This window comes from Pygocentrus nattereri, chromosome 25 (genome assembly GCF_015220715.1).
Source record: "Pygocentrus nattereri isolate fPygNat1 chromosome 25, fPygNat1.pri, whole genome shotgun sequence".
NCBI classification, from domain to species: Eukaryota; Metazoa; Chordata; class Actinopteri; order Characiformes; family Serrasalmidae; genus Pygocentrus; species Pygocentrus nattereri.
The window spans coordinates 4,605,342-4,620,220 of record NC_051235.1 but is presented as its reverse complement, the minus strand read 5'-3'; positions in this window follow the sequence as shown (position 1 = coordinate 4,620,220).

Here is a 14,879-nt window from a genome sequence, read left to right as displayed (position 1 = left end):
AAACTATAAACAGACGGCGTCTCTTCAGTGATCTGCTCTGGAAACATCACTTTTAGAAAATAACACAAAAAGATTGGCTTTCAGCAGTAAATTGTAAAGATATCGCTGCTGTCAGAAAAAAAACCTTGTATCTCCAAAATAGTAACTTTAAAGAAGAAGGAAGAAACCTACTCTACTTTTAATGTAAGTCAATGGAACCAGACGTATTTCCAGGTCATTTTGGGCCGTTTCTCTTGGTCCATTCATCATGAAATTTACAACAACAAATTTAAAACAACAGGTGCTTTTAAATCAGGTCAAAAACTGAAAAAACGACAAAAATGGAGAGAAGTGGTTTTGTTCCAACAACAGTCAAATATGAATATATGTAGATCATAAAATGGGAACTTTTACAAAAATAAATAAATAAAATGAAAATGTACATTTATTTCAAGCAGTTAGTAAATAATTGTCCTTGAGATTTGGTCACGTAAATTCAGACGGACAAAAACACAATATGCCCTGGAGAATAATATCTCAAAACTGCTCAGAACGCAGACAGAACCATATAGTTCCAAGGGGATCACCTGTCTGTAAAGCAGTTTGAGCTGCGACTACTATGAAAAGTGCTTTATAAATAAAGATATTATTATTATTAATGTTACTTCTCTTGCCTCACAACTTGCCAATCGTCTTCTCGTATACGTCAAGCTAATAGCACCATTTAAAACAAGGACAAAGGGACAATCCCCCCCTTTTTTGTGGACGTGTGTAGAAGAAGTCCTGACCACTGAAGAACAGGGTAACAGAGTATCAGAGAAACAGATGGACTACAGTCTGTAACTGTAGAACTACAGAGTGCAGCTATACAGTAAGTGGAGCTGATAAGGTGGACAATGAGTGTAGAAACAAGGAGGTGGTCAGAACGTTATGACTGATCAATGCAGATACCATTAGCCACTTTTACATGCAGCCTAATAATCCATTAATAGTCATCATAATAGCTCAATCGGAACAGTCTAGTCCAACTGAGGCCATTCGGAATACAATTCCTATCTGATTGATCGAGGTGGGTTTTATATAAATAAAGATAGATAACACTAATAATGATAATATCTCGTCTCACAACTTGCCAACCATCTTCTCTTATAGACTATATTTCCAAAAGTTTTCACTCCCCCATCCAAATCATTGAATTCAGGTGTTCCATTCACTTCCATGGCCACAGGTGTATAAAGCCAAGCCCCTAGGCCTGCAGACTGCTTCTACAGACATTAGTGAAAGAATGGGTCGCTCTCAGGAGCTCAGTGAATTCCAGCGTGGTGCCGTGATCGGACGCCACCTGTGCAGCAAGTCCAGTCGTGAAATTTCCTCACTACTAAATATTCCACAGTCAACTGGGAACGACAGCAGCTCAGCCACGAAGCGGTCGGCCACGTAAAATGACAGAGTGGTCAGCGGATGCTGAGGGGCATAGTGCGCAGAGGTCACCGACTTTCTGCAGAGTCAATCACTACAGACCTCCAAACTTCATGTGGCCTTCAGATCAGCTCAAGAACAGCGTAGAGAGCTTCATGGAATGGGTTTCCATGGCCGAGCAGCTGCATCCAAGCCTTACATCACCAAGCGCAATGCAAAGCGTGGAATGCAGTGGAGTAAAGTGCCGCCACTGGACTCTAGAGCAGTGGAGACGTGTTCTCTGGAGTGACCAATCACGCTTCTCCATCTGGAAATCCGATGGATGAATCTGGGTTTGGCGGTTGCCAGGAGACGGTACTTGTCTGACTGCATTGTGCCGAGTGTAAAGTTTGGTGGAGGGGGGATCATGGTGTGGGCTTGTTTTTTAGGAGTTGGGCTCGGCCCCTTAGTTACAGTGAAATGAACTCCTAAAGCTTCAGTACCAAGAGATTTTGGACAATTTCATGCTCCCAACTTTGTGGGAACAGTTTGGGGATGGCCCCTTCCTGTTCCAACATGACTGCACACCAGTGCACAAAGCAGGTCCATAAAGACACGGATGAGCGAGTTTGGTGTGGAAGAACTTGACTGGCCTGCACAGAGTCCTGACCTCGACCCCATAGAACCCCTTTGGGATGAATTAGAGTGGAGACTGTGAGCCAGGCCTTCTCGTCCAACATCAGTGTCTGACCTCACAAATGTGCTTCTGGAAGAACGGTCAAAAATTCCCATAAACACACTCCTAACCCTTGTGGAAAGCCTTCCCAGCAGAGCTGGAGCTGTTACAGCTGCAAAGGGTGGGCCAACATCATATTAAACCCTATGGATTAAGAATGGGATCTCACTCAAGTTCATGTGCGTGTGAAGCCAGATGACCGAATACTTTTAGCAGTATAGTGTACTTCATTTAAAATGAGAAAAGGGGAAAATCCCCTGTCTGTAGAAGGGTGCTGTGAGTTGTCCTGAAGAAAATCTACAATATGAGTTTGAAAATCTCCGAAATAGTCAGGAATATTCAGAGGTAGGAGGGATAGAAAGCAATACATCACAGGTGCAGTCATCATGTTGATGGAATGTGTTTCTCCCCCAAAGCGTAAGATGAATTTTGGTCCACCTACCAAAGATTTAATGTTCTGAAGTAAAGGACTGATATTGTCTCTGAGCACATCTCTGTAATCAGGAGTTATTTGAGTGCCGAAGTATTCGAGCCCTTCAAAGACAACGTCCACTGATGAAACACAGCAGATGGGCAGCAGCCCATCTTTAGTTTATCCCAGTTAATATGATGTCCAGAGAGTAATGTGACCTCCTCAATGCAGTTTAATGAGGCAGGAGTCGATTTTTCTGGCTGTGTTAGTCAGTAGTAGCACGTGATCTACGTACGGCTGAATTGTATCTATCGATAAAGAGACTGATAACCACAAAGCTTCTTGTCCTTTTTTAGCAGGACATCACATTCTGACCACCTCCTGGTTTCTACAATCATTGTCCACTTTATCAGCTCCACTTACTGTATAGCTCCACTCTGTAGTTCTACAGTTACAGACTGTAGTCCATCTGTTTCTCTGATACTCTGTTACCCTGTTCTTCAGTGGTCAGGACCCCCATGGATCCTCACAGAGCAGGTACTGTTTGGGTGGTGGATCATTCTCAGCACTGCAGTGACACTGACGTGGTGGCCTTCCTGAAGTGAATTCAGAGCGTTTGATGAGGGTAAACTCTGTAGCACTTTGGCCTGGAAGGTCCCCAGCTTGACATGCCTGTTCTAGGTTTAGAACTCGTTTAAAGCAATGAGTAAAATTCTCACTATATTTTCAGATGATTTGGCTTGTTTCAAACTTATTTTTTAAACATCTGCCAATCTAGTGAGAATTTCACTCAGCAAAACTACTCAAAACAAGTAAAAATGGCATAGAAGTAAGTTTAGTCTTACAATAAGCTTAGAACAACCTCTACATGAGAAATATTAGCTGTATCGACTAGATTTCGGATCATTTCTCTTGCAGAGGTACCTTTTTTTTTGCTGTGGGCGGTAAATACAAGCCAAAATCTATTGAGTAAGACGGTCTATTAGAAACTCGAACTTAGCACGACAGATGTTTGAGAAATCATGAAATGATGTAAATGAATTGTCCATCACGGTGGTAGAAATACAAACACCCCTGGACCTTAAGCAGATTTTCACTTTTCTCCTTATGGAAAGTGATGTGTAAACATGTAAGAAAACCAATTTAAGTCATTGGACCGCCGGCAGGCCCAAAGTCTTATTACACAATTCTATAACTTAAGAATAGATCCATTAGCTTGCATTGATGTTCCTGTAGTTAACGAAAAATAAGCCTCAGACTGTTGTGGGAAGAAAACCTTGTATGTCCAAAACTTTCCAGGAGAAGGAAAAAACCTGCTGCACTTTTAATGTAAGGCAATGGAACCAGACGTCTTTCCAAGTCGTTTTGGGCCTTTACTTTTGGTCCGTTGTTCTTGAAATTTACACACAGTGTAAAGAGAAACGTGCATTTTCAAATTATATCACAAACTGAAAAACGGAGATATGAGGTTTTCCTCCAACAGCAGCGCTTAGTATGTAATAAGCCTGGGATTTTAAGGGGTTAAAGGAAACGAGTTAAATGTGCAGGAGGGGTCTTTTGAACACGAAAGGCGCCGAAGGCCTTTCTTATTTGATCTTTAATGATCCACACTTAAGGGTTTTCTTTACTGGAACAAGTTAAAGAGTCTCAGAATGTTCTTTCTATAAAGAGCCTTACAACAGAGTGCGATGGAGTTCTGAAGAATGGGAAGGAATGAGTGAGATTGCAGGACGTAGTTAAGGCGGTGGTGTTTTAGGATGAAATGATGGAGGAAAAGAGAGATGGATAGAGTGATAAGTCATAAAAGAAATAGCTGCATTCAGAGGGAGCCATTAGGTGCTGAGCTCCTGCTCATAACAGCCTGCCACATGAGCTATCAGACCAGTCTGAGTGTGGAATTGAGGAGACTGGGCTTGTCCTCTTCCAAGAGTCCAGTCAAGCCATTGGAGACAAGTGATGCTGGATGAAGTGATGGGAGACAGAGAGACAAAACAGGGATATGCCGGCTGGTGGAGGAGGCCGGGCGCTGTCCTTCGCCTCAGGTGTGCCTCTCCGAATTTACGGCGTAAACAGAGGTGCTCGGCGAGTTTGGGATTCCGTACTAATTCCCACAAAATGCTTTTTATTACAGCCCCTGCATTCCTGCCCAACGCAGACGAACCCTATATGGACCAGAATGGAGACCTGCGCCCTCCGGAATGCTCCGCCAACCGCCGACCTCAGGAGTGCATCCAGGGGGCCTACGTGCGCTGTTGGTTCTCTATGAGGTGGGGTTCATCAGCATCAGGCCTGAAGACCCATGCAGATTATTGATCTACGCTATCTGATTCAACTGATCAGCAAGTTCTCCAACTCTTCGTTAGTTGGACTTGGTCTTTAGTTGGACCTGGTCATTAGTGGGACATGGTTAGCAGTCTTTAAAGGGCCAGGTCAGATCCTAACTCATTCCTACCACAGCATAATAGTTTTCGAGCAATAATTAGCATCATGAAAGTCTTTAATTGGTTGACTTACATGTTGCTGATTGGTCCCCATGCCCAAAATTTGGAGATACAATTTAGTGGCCTTGCTGCACCCTTGGTGGGTACATTTCACATGTTTCTCATGTTCTCAAGCAGGATAATCAGAATTTGTTTATTTTGTGAGAGGGCAGTCATGACAGGAGGTCAGGGAACCAGGTCGCCAGTTCGATCCCCTGAGTCGACAGTATGTAACCGAACCCTCAACTGCTCCCGGGACACTGCGGATCGGGCTGCCCACCGCTCCGGGCAAGTGTGCTCTCTGCCCCCTAGTGTGTGTTCACTAGTGTGCATGTGATGCTTCACTGCACAGATGGGTAAAATGTTCCCAGTCGTGGGACTATTAAAGGGTCACATAATCTTAGGGTCCTTTAGTACATCTGGCTCGGATCACCTTTAGGCCCCAGTGTACACTCCTGGTGTGAAAAAAAGGCTTTACTGATGGTTGTGGCCTCATCAGTGACCAAATTTAAACCCTATAGAGAGTGTTTGGTCTCACATTAACCACGAACTAGCTTGGCAGTGTTTTTCAACTGCATGTTAATAACAGCGCCACACCTGGCTGAAGAAAGGTCATGCTTTCTTTGAGCCACAGGATTCTTCGTCCTAAAAAACGAATCAAGAGTTGTCAGTTGTGGCTTTAGAATGGTGAGCCAAACTTAAGATCTAGCGGACAGCAGAACTGCACTAACGCATTTGCTTCAACTCAGAAAGGGCCTGATACCAGAATTAGAAAACGCTATACTGCCATGGACCTACAATCTTAGAAAAGATGGCCAGATATATGGGCTTCTACACCAATCAGGCATATCACGATGACCACCTCCTCGTTTCTGCGCTCATTGTCCATTTTATCAGCTCCAATTACTGTATAGCTGCACTTTGTAGTTCTACAGTTACAGACTGTAGTCCATCTGTTTCTCTGATACTCTGATACTGTTACCCCCTTTTACCCTGTTCTTCAGTGGTCAGGACCGCCATGGACCCTCACAGAGCAGGTACTGTTCTACCAGTGCTGCTGGAGTTTTTAAACACTGTGTCCACTCACTGTCCACTCTACTAGACACTCCTACCTTGTCGGTCCACTTTGTAGATGTAAAGTCAGAGATGACAGCTCATCTGCTGCTGCACAGTTTGTGTTGGTCATCCTCTAGTCCATCATCGGTGGTCACAGGACGTTGCCCACAGGACGCTGCCCACAGGACGCTGTTGGCTGGATATTTTTAGTTGGTGGACGATTCTCAGTCCAGCAGTGACACTGAGGTGTTTAAAAACTCCAGCAGCACTGCTGTGTCTGATCCACTCAGACCAGCACAACACACACTAACACACCACCACCACCACGTCAGTGTTACTGCAATGCTGAGAATGATCCACCACCTGCTCCGTAAGGGTCCATGGGGGTCCTGACCACTGAAGAACAGGGTAACAAAGTATCAGAGAAACAGATGGACTACAGTCTGTAATTGTAGGGCTCGCATGAAGTAAGAAGGTGGACAGATTGACAACAAAACGATGAACAGACGTGGTTGGTACAGAGCGAAGAGGAAAGAGAGATGGAATAGTCATTCATCTTTTCTAAACCCTGCCATAGAGGGGGCAGGGGAAGAGGGTAGGAAAACATTCCTTCCATGAGTTCCTGCAAGGAGAGAGGGATGATGAGGTGGAGGAGGAGTACAGTGGAAGATACAGCAATCCCTCTGGCATGCTCTTACACAGACCCTGTGGAATCCGGGCCTGTCTGAAGGCAGAATGGCAGGAATCTGGTATTAGTGTCCCACAATGGAAAAACCACTCTCACCCTCACACTATAAAACACACGGTTAACATGCCGGGGAGGAGCCGGCTGACTACCCCGCCGACAGATTAGAGCAGTCTGGCAGGAGCTCCTTCTCTTAACTGACTCCATGGCGCAGGAATTGGACGCTTTCTGACACACTCTGGAAGTGTTAGTCCTCCTTTGGTCACTCAGGGCCACTTTTCCACTCGTTCCCTGATGAAAATAGCCTGATTTCATGTCTGAATTTTCCACAGAGACCATCAAAATAAGAGCCTCCTCTGTGTGTTCTTTATTTCCGTGCTCTGCTTTTTCTAGCAGAACTCCGATTAGGCTTCAGTAGGCCAGATGGACCAAATGGGACAAAAATTGCTCATATCTATAATGGAAGTGTGTGGCAAATGGCCCGTTAATCTGTTTCGGCTGGGGCTGGAGAGAGTCCATTCTCCTGGATCAGATCCACCAGCAGGCTGGAGGCCAGAAGATCTGCTGCACCTCTGTAGATATACACAAAAGCAAAGCCCTTAAATCCATTTAACTATGTTAAATGCTGTGAATACACTGATGTGTTGGCAGATACAACACAGTGACTTGATATGAACCATTTTTACATAGAAAAATACTTTGGTGCACTTTCCAGAAAGCAGAGAAAGCGCACTCATCTCATTTCTTGAGTGCATCTTTGAGGTTACTAAGGTGACTGGTTGAAGTTTCTAATATGAAAGAGTTACAAAAGACTGGGGTTAAGGGCGGTGCTCCACTTGTATCTGCAAACTATTATCACTAGCCATGTTTACATGCAGCCTAATAATCTGTTAATAATCTGAATAGTAGCTCAATCGGGATAGAATATGTCCATGTAAACACCTCAATCGGAATAATATAGTCCGATTGAGGCCATTCGGAATACAATTGCTGGCTGATTGAACGAGGTGGGTAATCCTGTAAATAAACCATGAAATAGAAGAATAATATCCGTGTAAACTCCTGTATCCGATTACATTCCCTATCAGAAAGTTTAAGTCGGTTTTGCATGTGCGTCGCGTCACAGTGAGAGTTTATACCGTTCAACTCGGCAGAGCAGAAACTGGTCTGCAGAGGAGACGAAGTTCATGCTCTGATCTTTAAAAGACGGCGGTGGGACGGACGTCCAGCTTATGCGTCTCAGAGCACGACGTCTTCCTCTCGGCCTTCTTTAATAAGGACATGTGAAGGATGTTTTCCTGAGTCTGACGTCATTTTAAAGCAGTTAAAAACACAATCACTGCTCACTGCTGCTCATCTCACTCTGACTGGACTCACGTGATGCTGGTTGTCATAGTAACGTCTACACTAAGAGGTTCTCTACACATGCACGTCATTTTGGATCTGATTACTTGTAGTGAGCATGAAAACAGAGATTTTCGATCAGATTGTTGAGTAGAGTGAGAATAAACACCTCAGTCTTAATGTGTAATCGGAATGTATTCAATAAGATTGGAGAAAATCTTTGCATGTAAAGTCAGCCACTTTGTGCCAAACGATATTCTTAAAGGAAACATTTGCATCATGATTTCACACAAAGAAACCATCACCAGAGTTCAACAGCACACTTTTCTAATGTGTTCTGCATGCATGTTAGTAAGGAAACAGAATCGAAAGGTAAACTTAGACACATTTCACTTCAAGAGCCACATCAGAAAGCCACTAAGTTTTTCTAGGCACCAATTAATCATTAATAATTAGTTTTACTTTACTTTAATAACACATTATTAATTATTACATAGCTCTCGCGACAAGGTAAGGCTTTATGGCTTCATCAGACACGTCAGCTTTCTGTTACCAGCTGTTTCTTCTTAATACAGGGTCCTTCCCAGATTAACAGCCAGGCAAAATGGTTCTTCAGACTGATAGAGAATGCTGTATATGGTTCTATATAGAACCTTTTTGCAAATGGTTCTGTATAGCACCAGAGAGGGTTATGCACAAAAATGTAAGACATTTGTTTTTTTTAATGCTTTAGTAACTTCGACTCAAAACTTATTTTTATTTTAGCTTTTAACTGGGAATTTTTTGCTTGGAGTCCACTGTTTAAAAAAGATGGTTCTTCAAGGGTTCTTTGGTAAAGAACCATAGTTATTTACATGGTGAAACAGTTCATCAGATTGTTGTATATGGTTCTGTATAGAACCTTTTTGAAAACAGTACCATACAGAACCAGATACATCAATCTGAAGGACCATTTCACTATGCAAAGAACCATTTAAACAATTGAATGGTTCTATCTATACACTTAAAAAAGATCGTTCTTCAAGAGTTTTTAGTAGAGGCAACAGTTCTACTTAGAATCATGAGTTCTAAATAGAACTTTTGTGGTTTACATGGTGAAGTGGTTCTTCAGATTCAGGGAGGAGGTTTTTATATGGTTCTGTAAAGAACTTTTTAAAAATAGTACTATTTGGAACCATATACCTCAATCTGAAGGACCATTTCACCATGAAAAGAACTATTTAAGCAATGAAAAGATCCAATTTACACACTTAAAAATGTTCCATATAGCACCAGAAAGGGTTATTCTACTGTTACAAGTTGATAATAGTAAAACCCTTTTTGGTGCTATACAGAACCTTTTTAAAAAAACTTCTATACAGAATCATATCGCTGCTGTTGGAAGAAACCCTTGTATCTCTATTTTTGTTGTTTTCCAGTTTTTGACATATTTCAAAAACACCTGTTGTTCTTTACATCCAACATTCTGGTTCCATCGACTTACATTAAAAGTACAATATGTTTTTTCCTTCTACTGTAAAGTTACCATTTTGGAGATACGAGGTTTGCTTCTGACAACAGTGCTACACAAAATCAATCTGAAGGACCATTTCACCTCGCAAAGAACCATTTAAGCAATGAAATGGTTTCATATTGAACTCATTAGGTTTCATGTAGAACTAAAGATTCTGGGTAGAACATTTGCCTGTACTAAAGAACCTTTGAAGGACCATCATTTTTAAGTGTATATATAGAACCATTTCATTGCTTAAATGGTTCTTTGCAGAGTGAAATGGTCCCTCAGATTGATGTAGATGGTTCCATATGGTAGTACTTTCAAAGTTTCCATACAGAACCATATACAACATTCTCCATAAACCAGCAGAACCATTTCACCATGTAAAGAATCATGGTTCCATTTATAACTCATGATTCTAATTAGACCTGTTGCCTTTACTAAAGAACCCTTAAAGAACCACCTTTTTTAAGTGTATACTTATTACAATCACTGTTCATCCAGTAAACATCTTTGTTTCTTTTGAGTTTTTAAACCGGTATGTTTTCTTTTTTTTGTGCTCCTGTAAAGTATCACGTTTGAAAGTGTTGATTCTATTCACAAAATGCTGATATTCCCGAGTAATTGAATGGATGACAGTGTTGCTTGGCGTTTAGCTGTGTTACGTTCCATTTCAAGAACATCTTCTCTGAGCAAATAAGTTAATAAATAAATAAACGGCCAGGTTAAGTCTTAAAGTTAAGATACCTGGAACACAGGGTTGGCTTCTACCTTCATTCCACTCCAGTTTCAAAATACCGTTCTACTCTCCCCAAATAAGTATTACAACCTTCTTTGCTTTCCTCAAGTTTTACCCTTTCCAGAACCACTTTGCTTTCTTTAAAGTAAAAGCCATCTGCTGCACCACATGACTCCTTTGTCTTGTTTTCCTTGCTCACTGAAAAGACTATGCAATCTTTGGTGCTCTTATTCCTTTGGCTAATTGGAATTAGCTGATCTACAGTAATACTATTATGAATATACCAATTCATCCCGTATCCTTGCTGAGATCCTTTTAAGGTATTAGCTGTCATTACCATATTACTGGCATGCAAATAAAGATAAAGCGTGGTTCAAACATGCTGATTACCTCGCCTCCTGTGTAGTGAGCTGCAGCCTGAGGTCAGTTAGTCCAGTGTGTTGTAAAAGCAGCAGAGATCAGATTATAATGAGTTAAAGAGTTACAGAGAGGATCGAGAATAGAAGGAAAAGCCAGTCTCTTGGGGTTATCTGATTTATTAGGTAAGCATGGAGCTGGATTTCTGTATTCACCGCCTACGGTGCTCCTTGCTCAGCCAGCTGCTTCAGGCGTTGCCGTGGGCTTGGCCTACAAACTAAGAGGCTCCACAGCTTTTCAGATAAAACTGACAGTGTGAATGGCTTGTTGTACTTACTAAATTCCAGCAGCGTCTGACGCTCATAGATTAAACGTAAAGCTACATTCAGCACCGCTTCTGTCGGGCTCGGAGTCACTGAGGGCTTTACATACACTCGCCTTTTACTTGTTAGGGTTAGAAAACATTACTGACATCTGTCTATTGTTACCCAATAAAAATAATTCAGATATACTTCTGTTGTTAAATATGGTTCGTATTAAACCTGAAGGGACATGCAGAACAATATGCCTTTGTTCTACTTAAACATCCAAAATGATTGTATTTGAAGAAATATACATAAATACACTGTACAGTGATACCAAAACCATCAGTAACTGGTAACCTTAGAACTGAGCTACAGGGGTAGTGGTTGAAATCTTCCGCTATGAAATGAGACCCTCAAATAAAAAGAGCATCACTTCATTAACGGCTACTGGCGCTACTCTGTAGGTGACCCTGCCCGTCTGCAACGACAGCAGAGGAGGGGAAAGTTCAGCTCCTCACTGCTGGGCTTTAGTTACATTTAGGGGGTCATCTCCTTCAAAGAGGGGGGCAATTATTTATTATCAATCACCACTAATTCCTCAGTGATATGAAGCTGAAGTCAGATATTCCCCAGGTTCTTGTTCCAATTTTCCCGTTCAACCTCAAATGGAGCAGCAGTTACATTCTGGCGCTTCAAGTGGCAGAACTGCTGGACTATTTAAGGTGGAACGGGAAAGTTAGCTAGCTAGCTACTGAGTCATTAGCATACTACAAAAGATTTTTATATGCTTGTTATGAAGAAAATGGCCATAAAACACTGAAACGACATTAAACTAAGATAAAACAGAGGTTACTGTAATTTTTAAAAGGAGAAAATATTTATATTTGTGGGTTTCTTTGGTTGTTCATGAAGCCCTCCCCTCTATCTCTACCCCTAGACGTGAACGTGCAAAACAGAGGGTCAAGGGCTTAGTGGTAGGGGCGAGTGGTGAAATGGGATTGGGCCTTAATGTCACAGCAGTGAGCACTGAACAAGCATCAGTCCAGCAGCAGTGGAAAGAGCTACGACTCCAATCCTGCAGGTGACGGACGGCTTACAGGCAGTAAAATACAGACCGACGTTGAGTTGTGTTTGGAAGTTTCCCTGTAAAGCACATGGTTTTACAGCCTCCCGTCAGTCTTAAGCCACATGCCGAATCGCCCAGAGGCCTTTTCCATTGATCCTGTGTTACTTTAATGTGGATGATGAATATCCAGGGTGAAAACCCAAAGCCCGTTTAATCCAGCACCAGCTTTCTTGCTGCTCTCCCAGCCTCTGCCTGTGATGCTGAGTCATGCTGGCCTTCACTGAGTCGGAGCTTTTTGGGCTAATTAACATTCCAAATTGAATTGTAAGATAAACGCCGGCTTAAATGTAGGAGTTTCGCAGAAAAATGTAAGACATTCGTTTTTTTAATGCTTCAGTTTGTAAAACATACTTTTGGGTTCATGGGGGTCCTGACCACTGAAGAACAGGGTAAAGGGGGGCTAACAAAGTCTGCAGAGAAACAGATGGACTACAGTCTGTAACTGTAGAACTACAAAGTGCAGCTATATATAGTAAGCCTGATGGGTATAAATCAAAAGTGTGAGTCAAAATGAACTGAGTCAGAATTGTTCACCATTATAGTGCAAGGAACCAGACGCCCAAAGCATTTAATGGCTCTAAAAGCTACATCCCATTAAGTTATTACACAAAATGGTTATGAATGCGTTGCTTGATACCCGAGACATTATATTGCAATAGTTATGAAGTTTTGTAGCTATTAGCCTGTAGCTCCAGCCGTTCAACACGGCTAACTCCAGTAGCCTAGAGGTAGGAGAAGTGAGCCAACAACCAGAAGGTCGGGGGTTCAAAGCCCATGGGTGACACTCAACTCCCAACTGCCCCAGAGCTGCTGACACTGTCCTGCTCCCATAGCTAAGCAGCAAAATGACAAGTTTCCCTTGTAGGACCGATAAAGTACACAATATAAAATGAGATCCGATCTTCATCTGAGCAAAAGATGAAAATATCCCAATAACACAGACTGTTACAGTTTTTCATTCATTCATTCAGCAAAGTTCCATCAAGTGGATGAAGCTGCCCTGTTTATAAAACATCAACTTTACATCGAAGTCTTACACTCGTTTGTGAGCGCACACCATGGGTCAGGCAAAGGAGATTTCTGGGAACCTCAGAAAAAGAGCTGATGAACATCATCAGGCTGGAAGAGGCTACCAAACTATTTCTGAAGAGGACGTCATGATTACACGGTCAGGCTGATGCGTTTAGTGCACGAATACAGAACATTCATCACCACCGTCAACCTTCTCAGGAGTGGCCATCCAAGAAAAATCCCCACCAAGGCCACAGGAAATCACAAAGAACCCCAGGGTGCCGTCTAAGGATCTGCAGGCCTGGCTAATGTCAGTGTTCATGAGTCAGGCAAATACTAACCAAGGATAAGTCTGTGGAATGATAGTAGGCAGGAAGCCACTACGCTGAACAATATCGCTGCCTGTTTAAAGACCACCTGGATGAGCCAGAAGACTAGCGATGGAATGTTATGTGAACTGATAAGGCAGAAATAGAGCATTATGGCTTAAAGCAGAAGCATTATGTAGTTGCTAAAGACCACCTGAATGAGCCAGAGGCCTACTGGGAGAATTTTAAATGAACTGATGTTATGTTTGGCGAAACCTGAACATTCCAGTGTAAGAACCTCAACCCAGCGGTGGCGCTGTTTTTCTGCCAGGACAGCTTGCCATCATTTGATGGCACTAGGAATAGTGATTTGTATCAGGAGAATGTCAGGACATCCATCTGAGAACTCAAACAGAAGTAGATCAGGCAAGAAAGCCCATCAACATCACTGAGACGAAGTAGGTCTGTCTGGACGAACGGGTCAATGTGCGGGACAATTAACGCTTGGTCATTGCAGCCCAAGACGAGCACTTTGGCCTACAAAGACAATTAAATGCTAGATCGCCTTGTTCAATAAATATCTAATTACGATTGTGGTATTTGTTTTAGGGTCTTCTATTTATCTATTGTTAAGACTTAAAGTTAATCGTTGGTGCCAGGCGGGATGGTTTGAGCGTGTGGGTCATTCTCCATAGGAGTCACTGGTGTTACCGATCGTCATCGGCGTTACCCATAAGAAAGGTAACACCAGAGACATGTTAAATGGGGGAAAAAACGGCTGCTACAGAGCATCAAACCACATGTGGTCAATCATGGAATATCCACAAGAGGAGTGGAAAGAATGGAGCTTAGTACAGATAACCAAACCAAACCAAACCAAAAGTTTGTGTCAACTGGTGGAAATGGGTGGATGGATACATCTAACACGTCTGGGCTTACTCACCAACTGAAGAAATTGCGGTAACACTTTCTGTGAATGTCACGTTTGTAAGCATCTATAAACACATTTACAACTTGTTATGATGCATTCATAAGGCATTATAAACATGGTTATAAATATAAAAATGAATAACACTGAAGTACACTTTATAGCCATGTTTATTATACAGTATGAACTGCTAATATAATGCATTACAATTAGTGTTAATAACATGTACTGTTAGTGCCAAAGAAGTCAGTCCCAGCTTGGAGAGTGTAAAGACAAATGCAATGTTTATTTACGGCCTGAGATTTGCAGTGTTTTATTTGTCAACGCTGGTGCTGTTAGGGCTGCATCTTCGGGGCTTCAGTCCTGAATATTCAGAGGCTCCAAACAGTGCTAATTTCTGCTGGCGTTCTATTGGATCTGCAGTGTTAAGTGAGTGCCAGGCTAACGGTGGTGAACATTAACAGTGGTGAACATTGACTTTCCCACATTGGGTGAAACTCTGATGTTGCTCCAGTTTAAA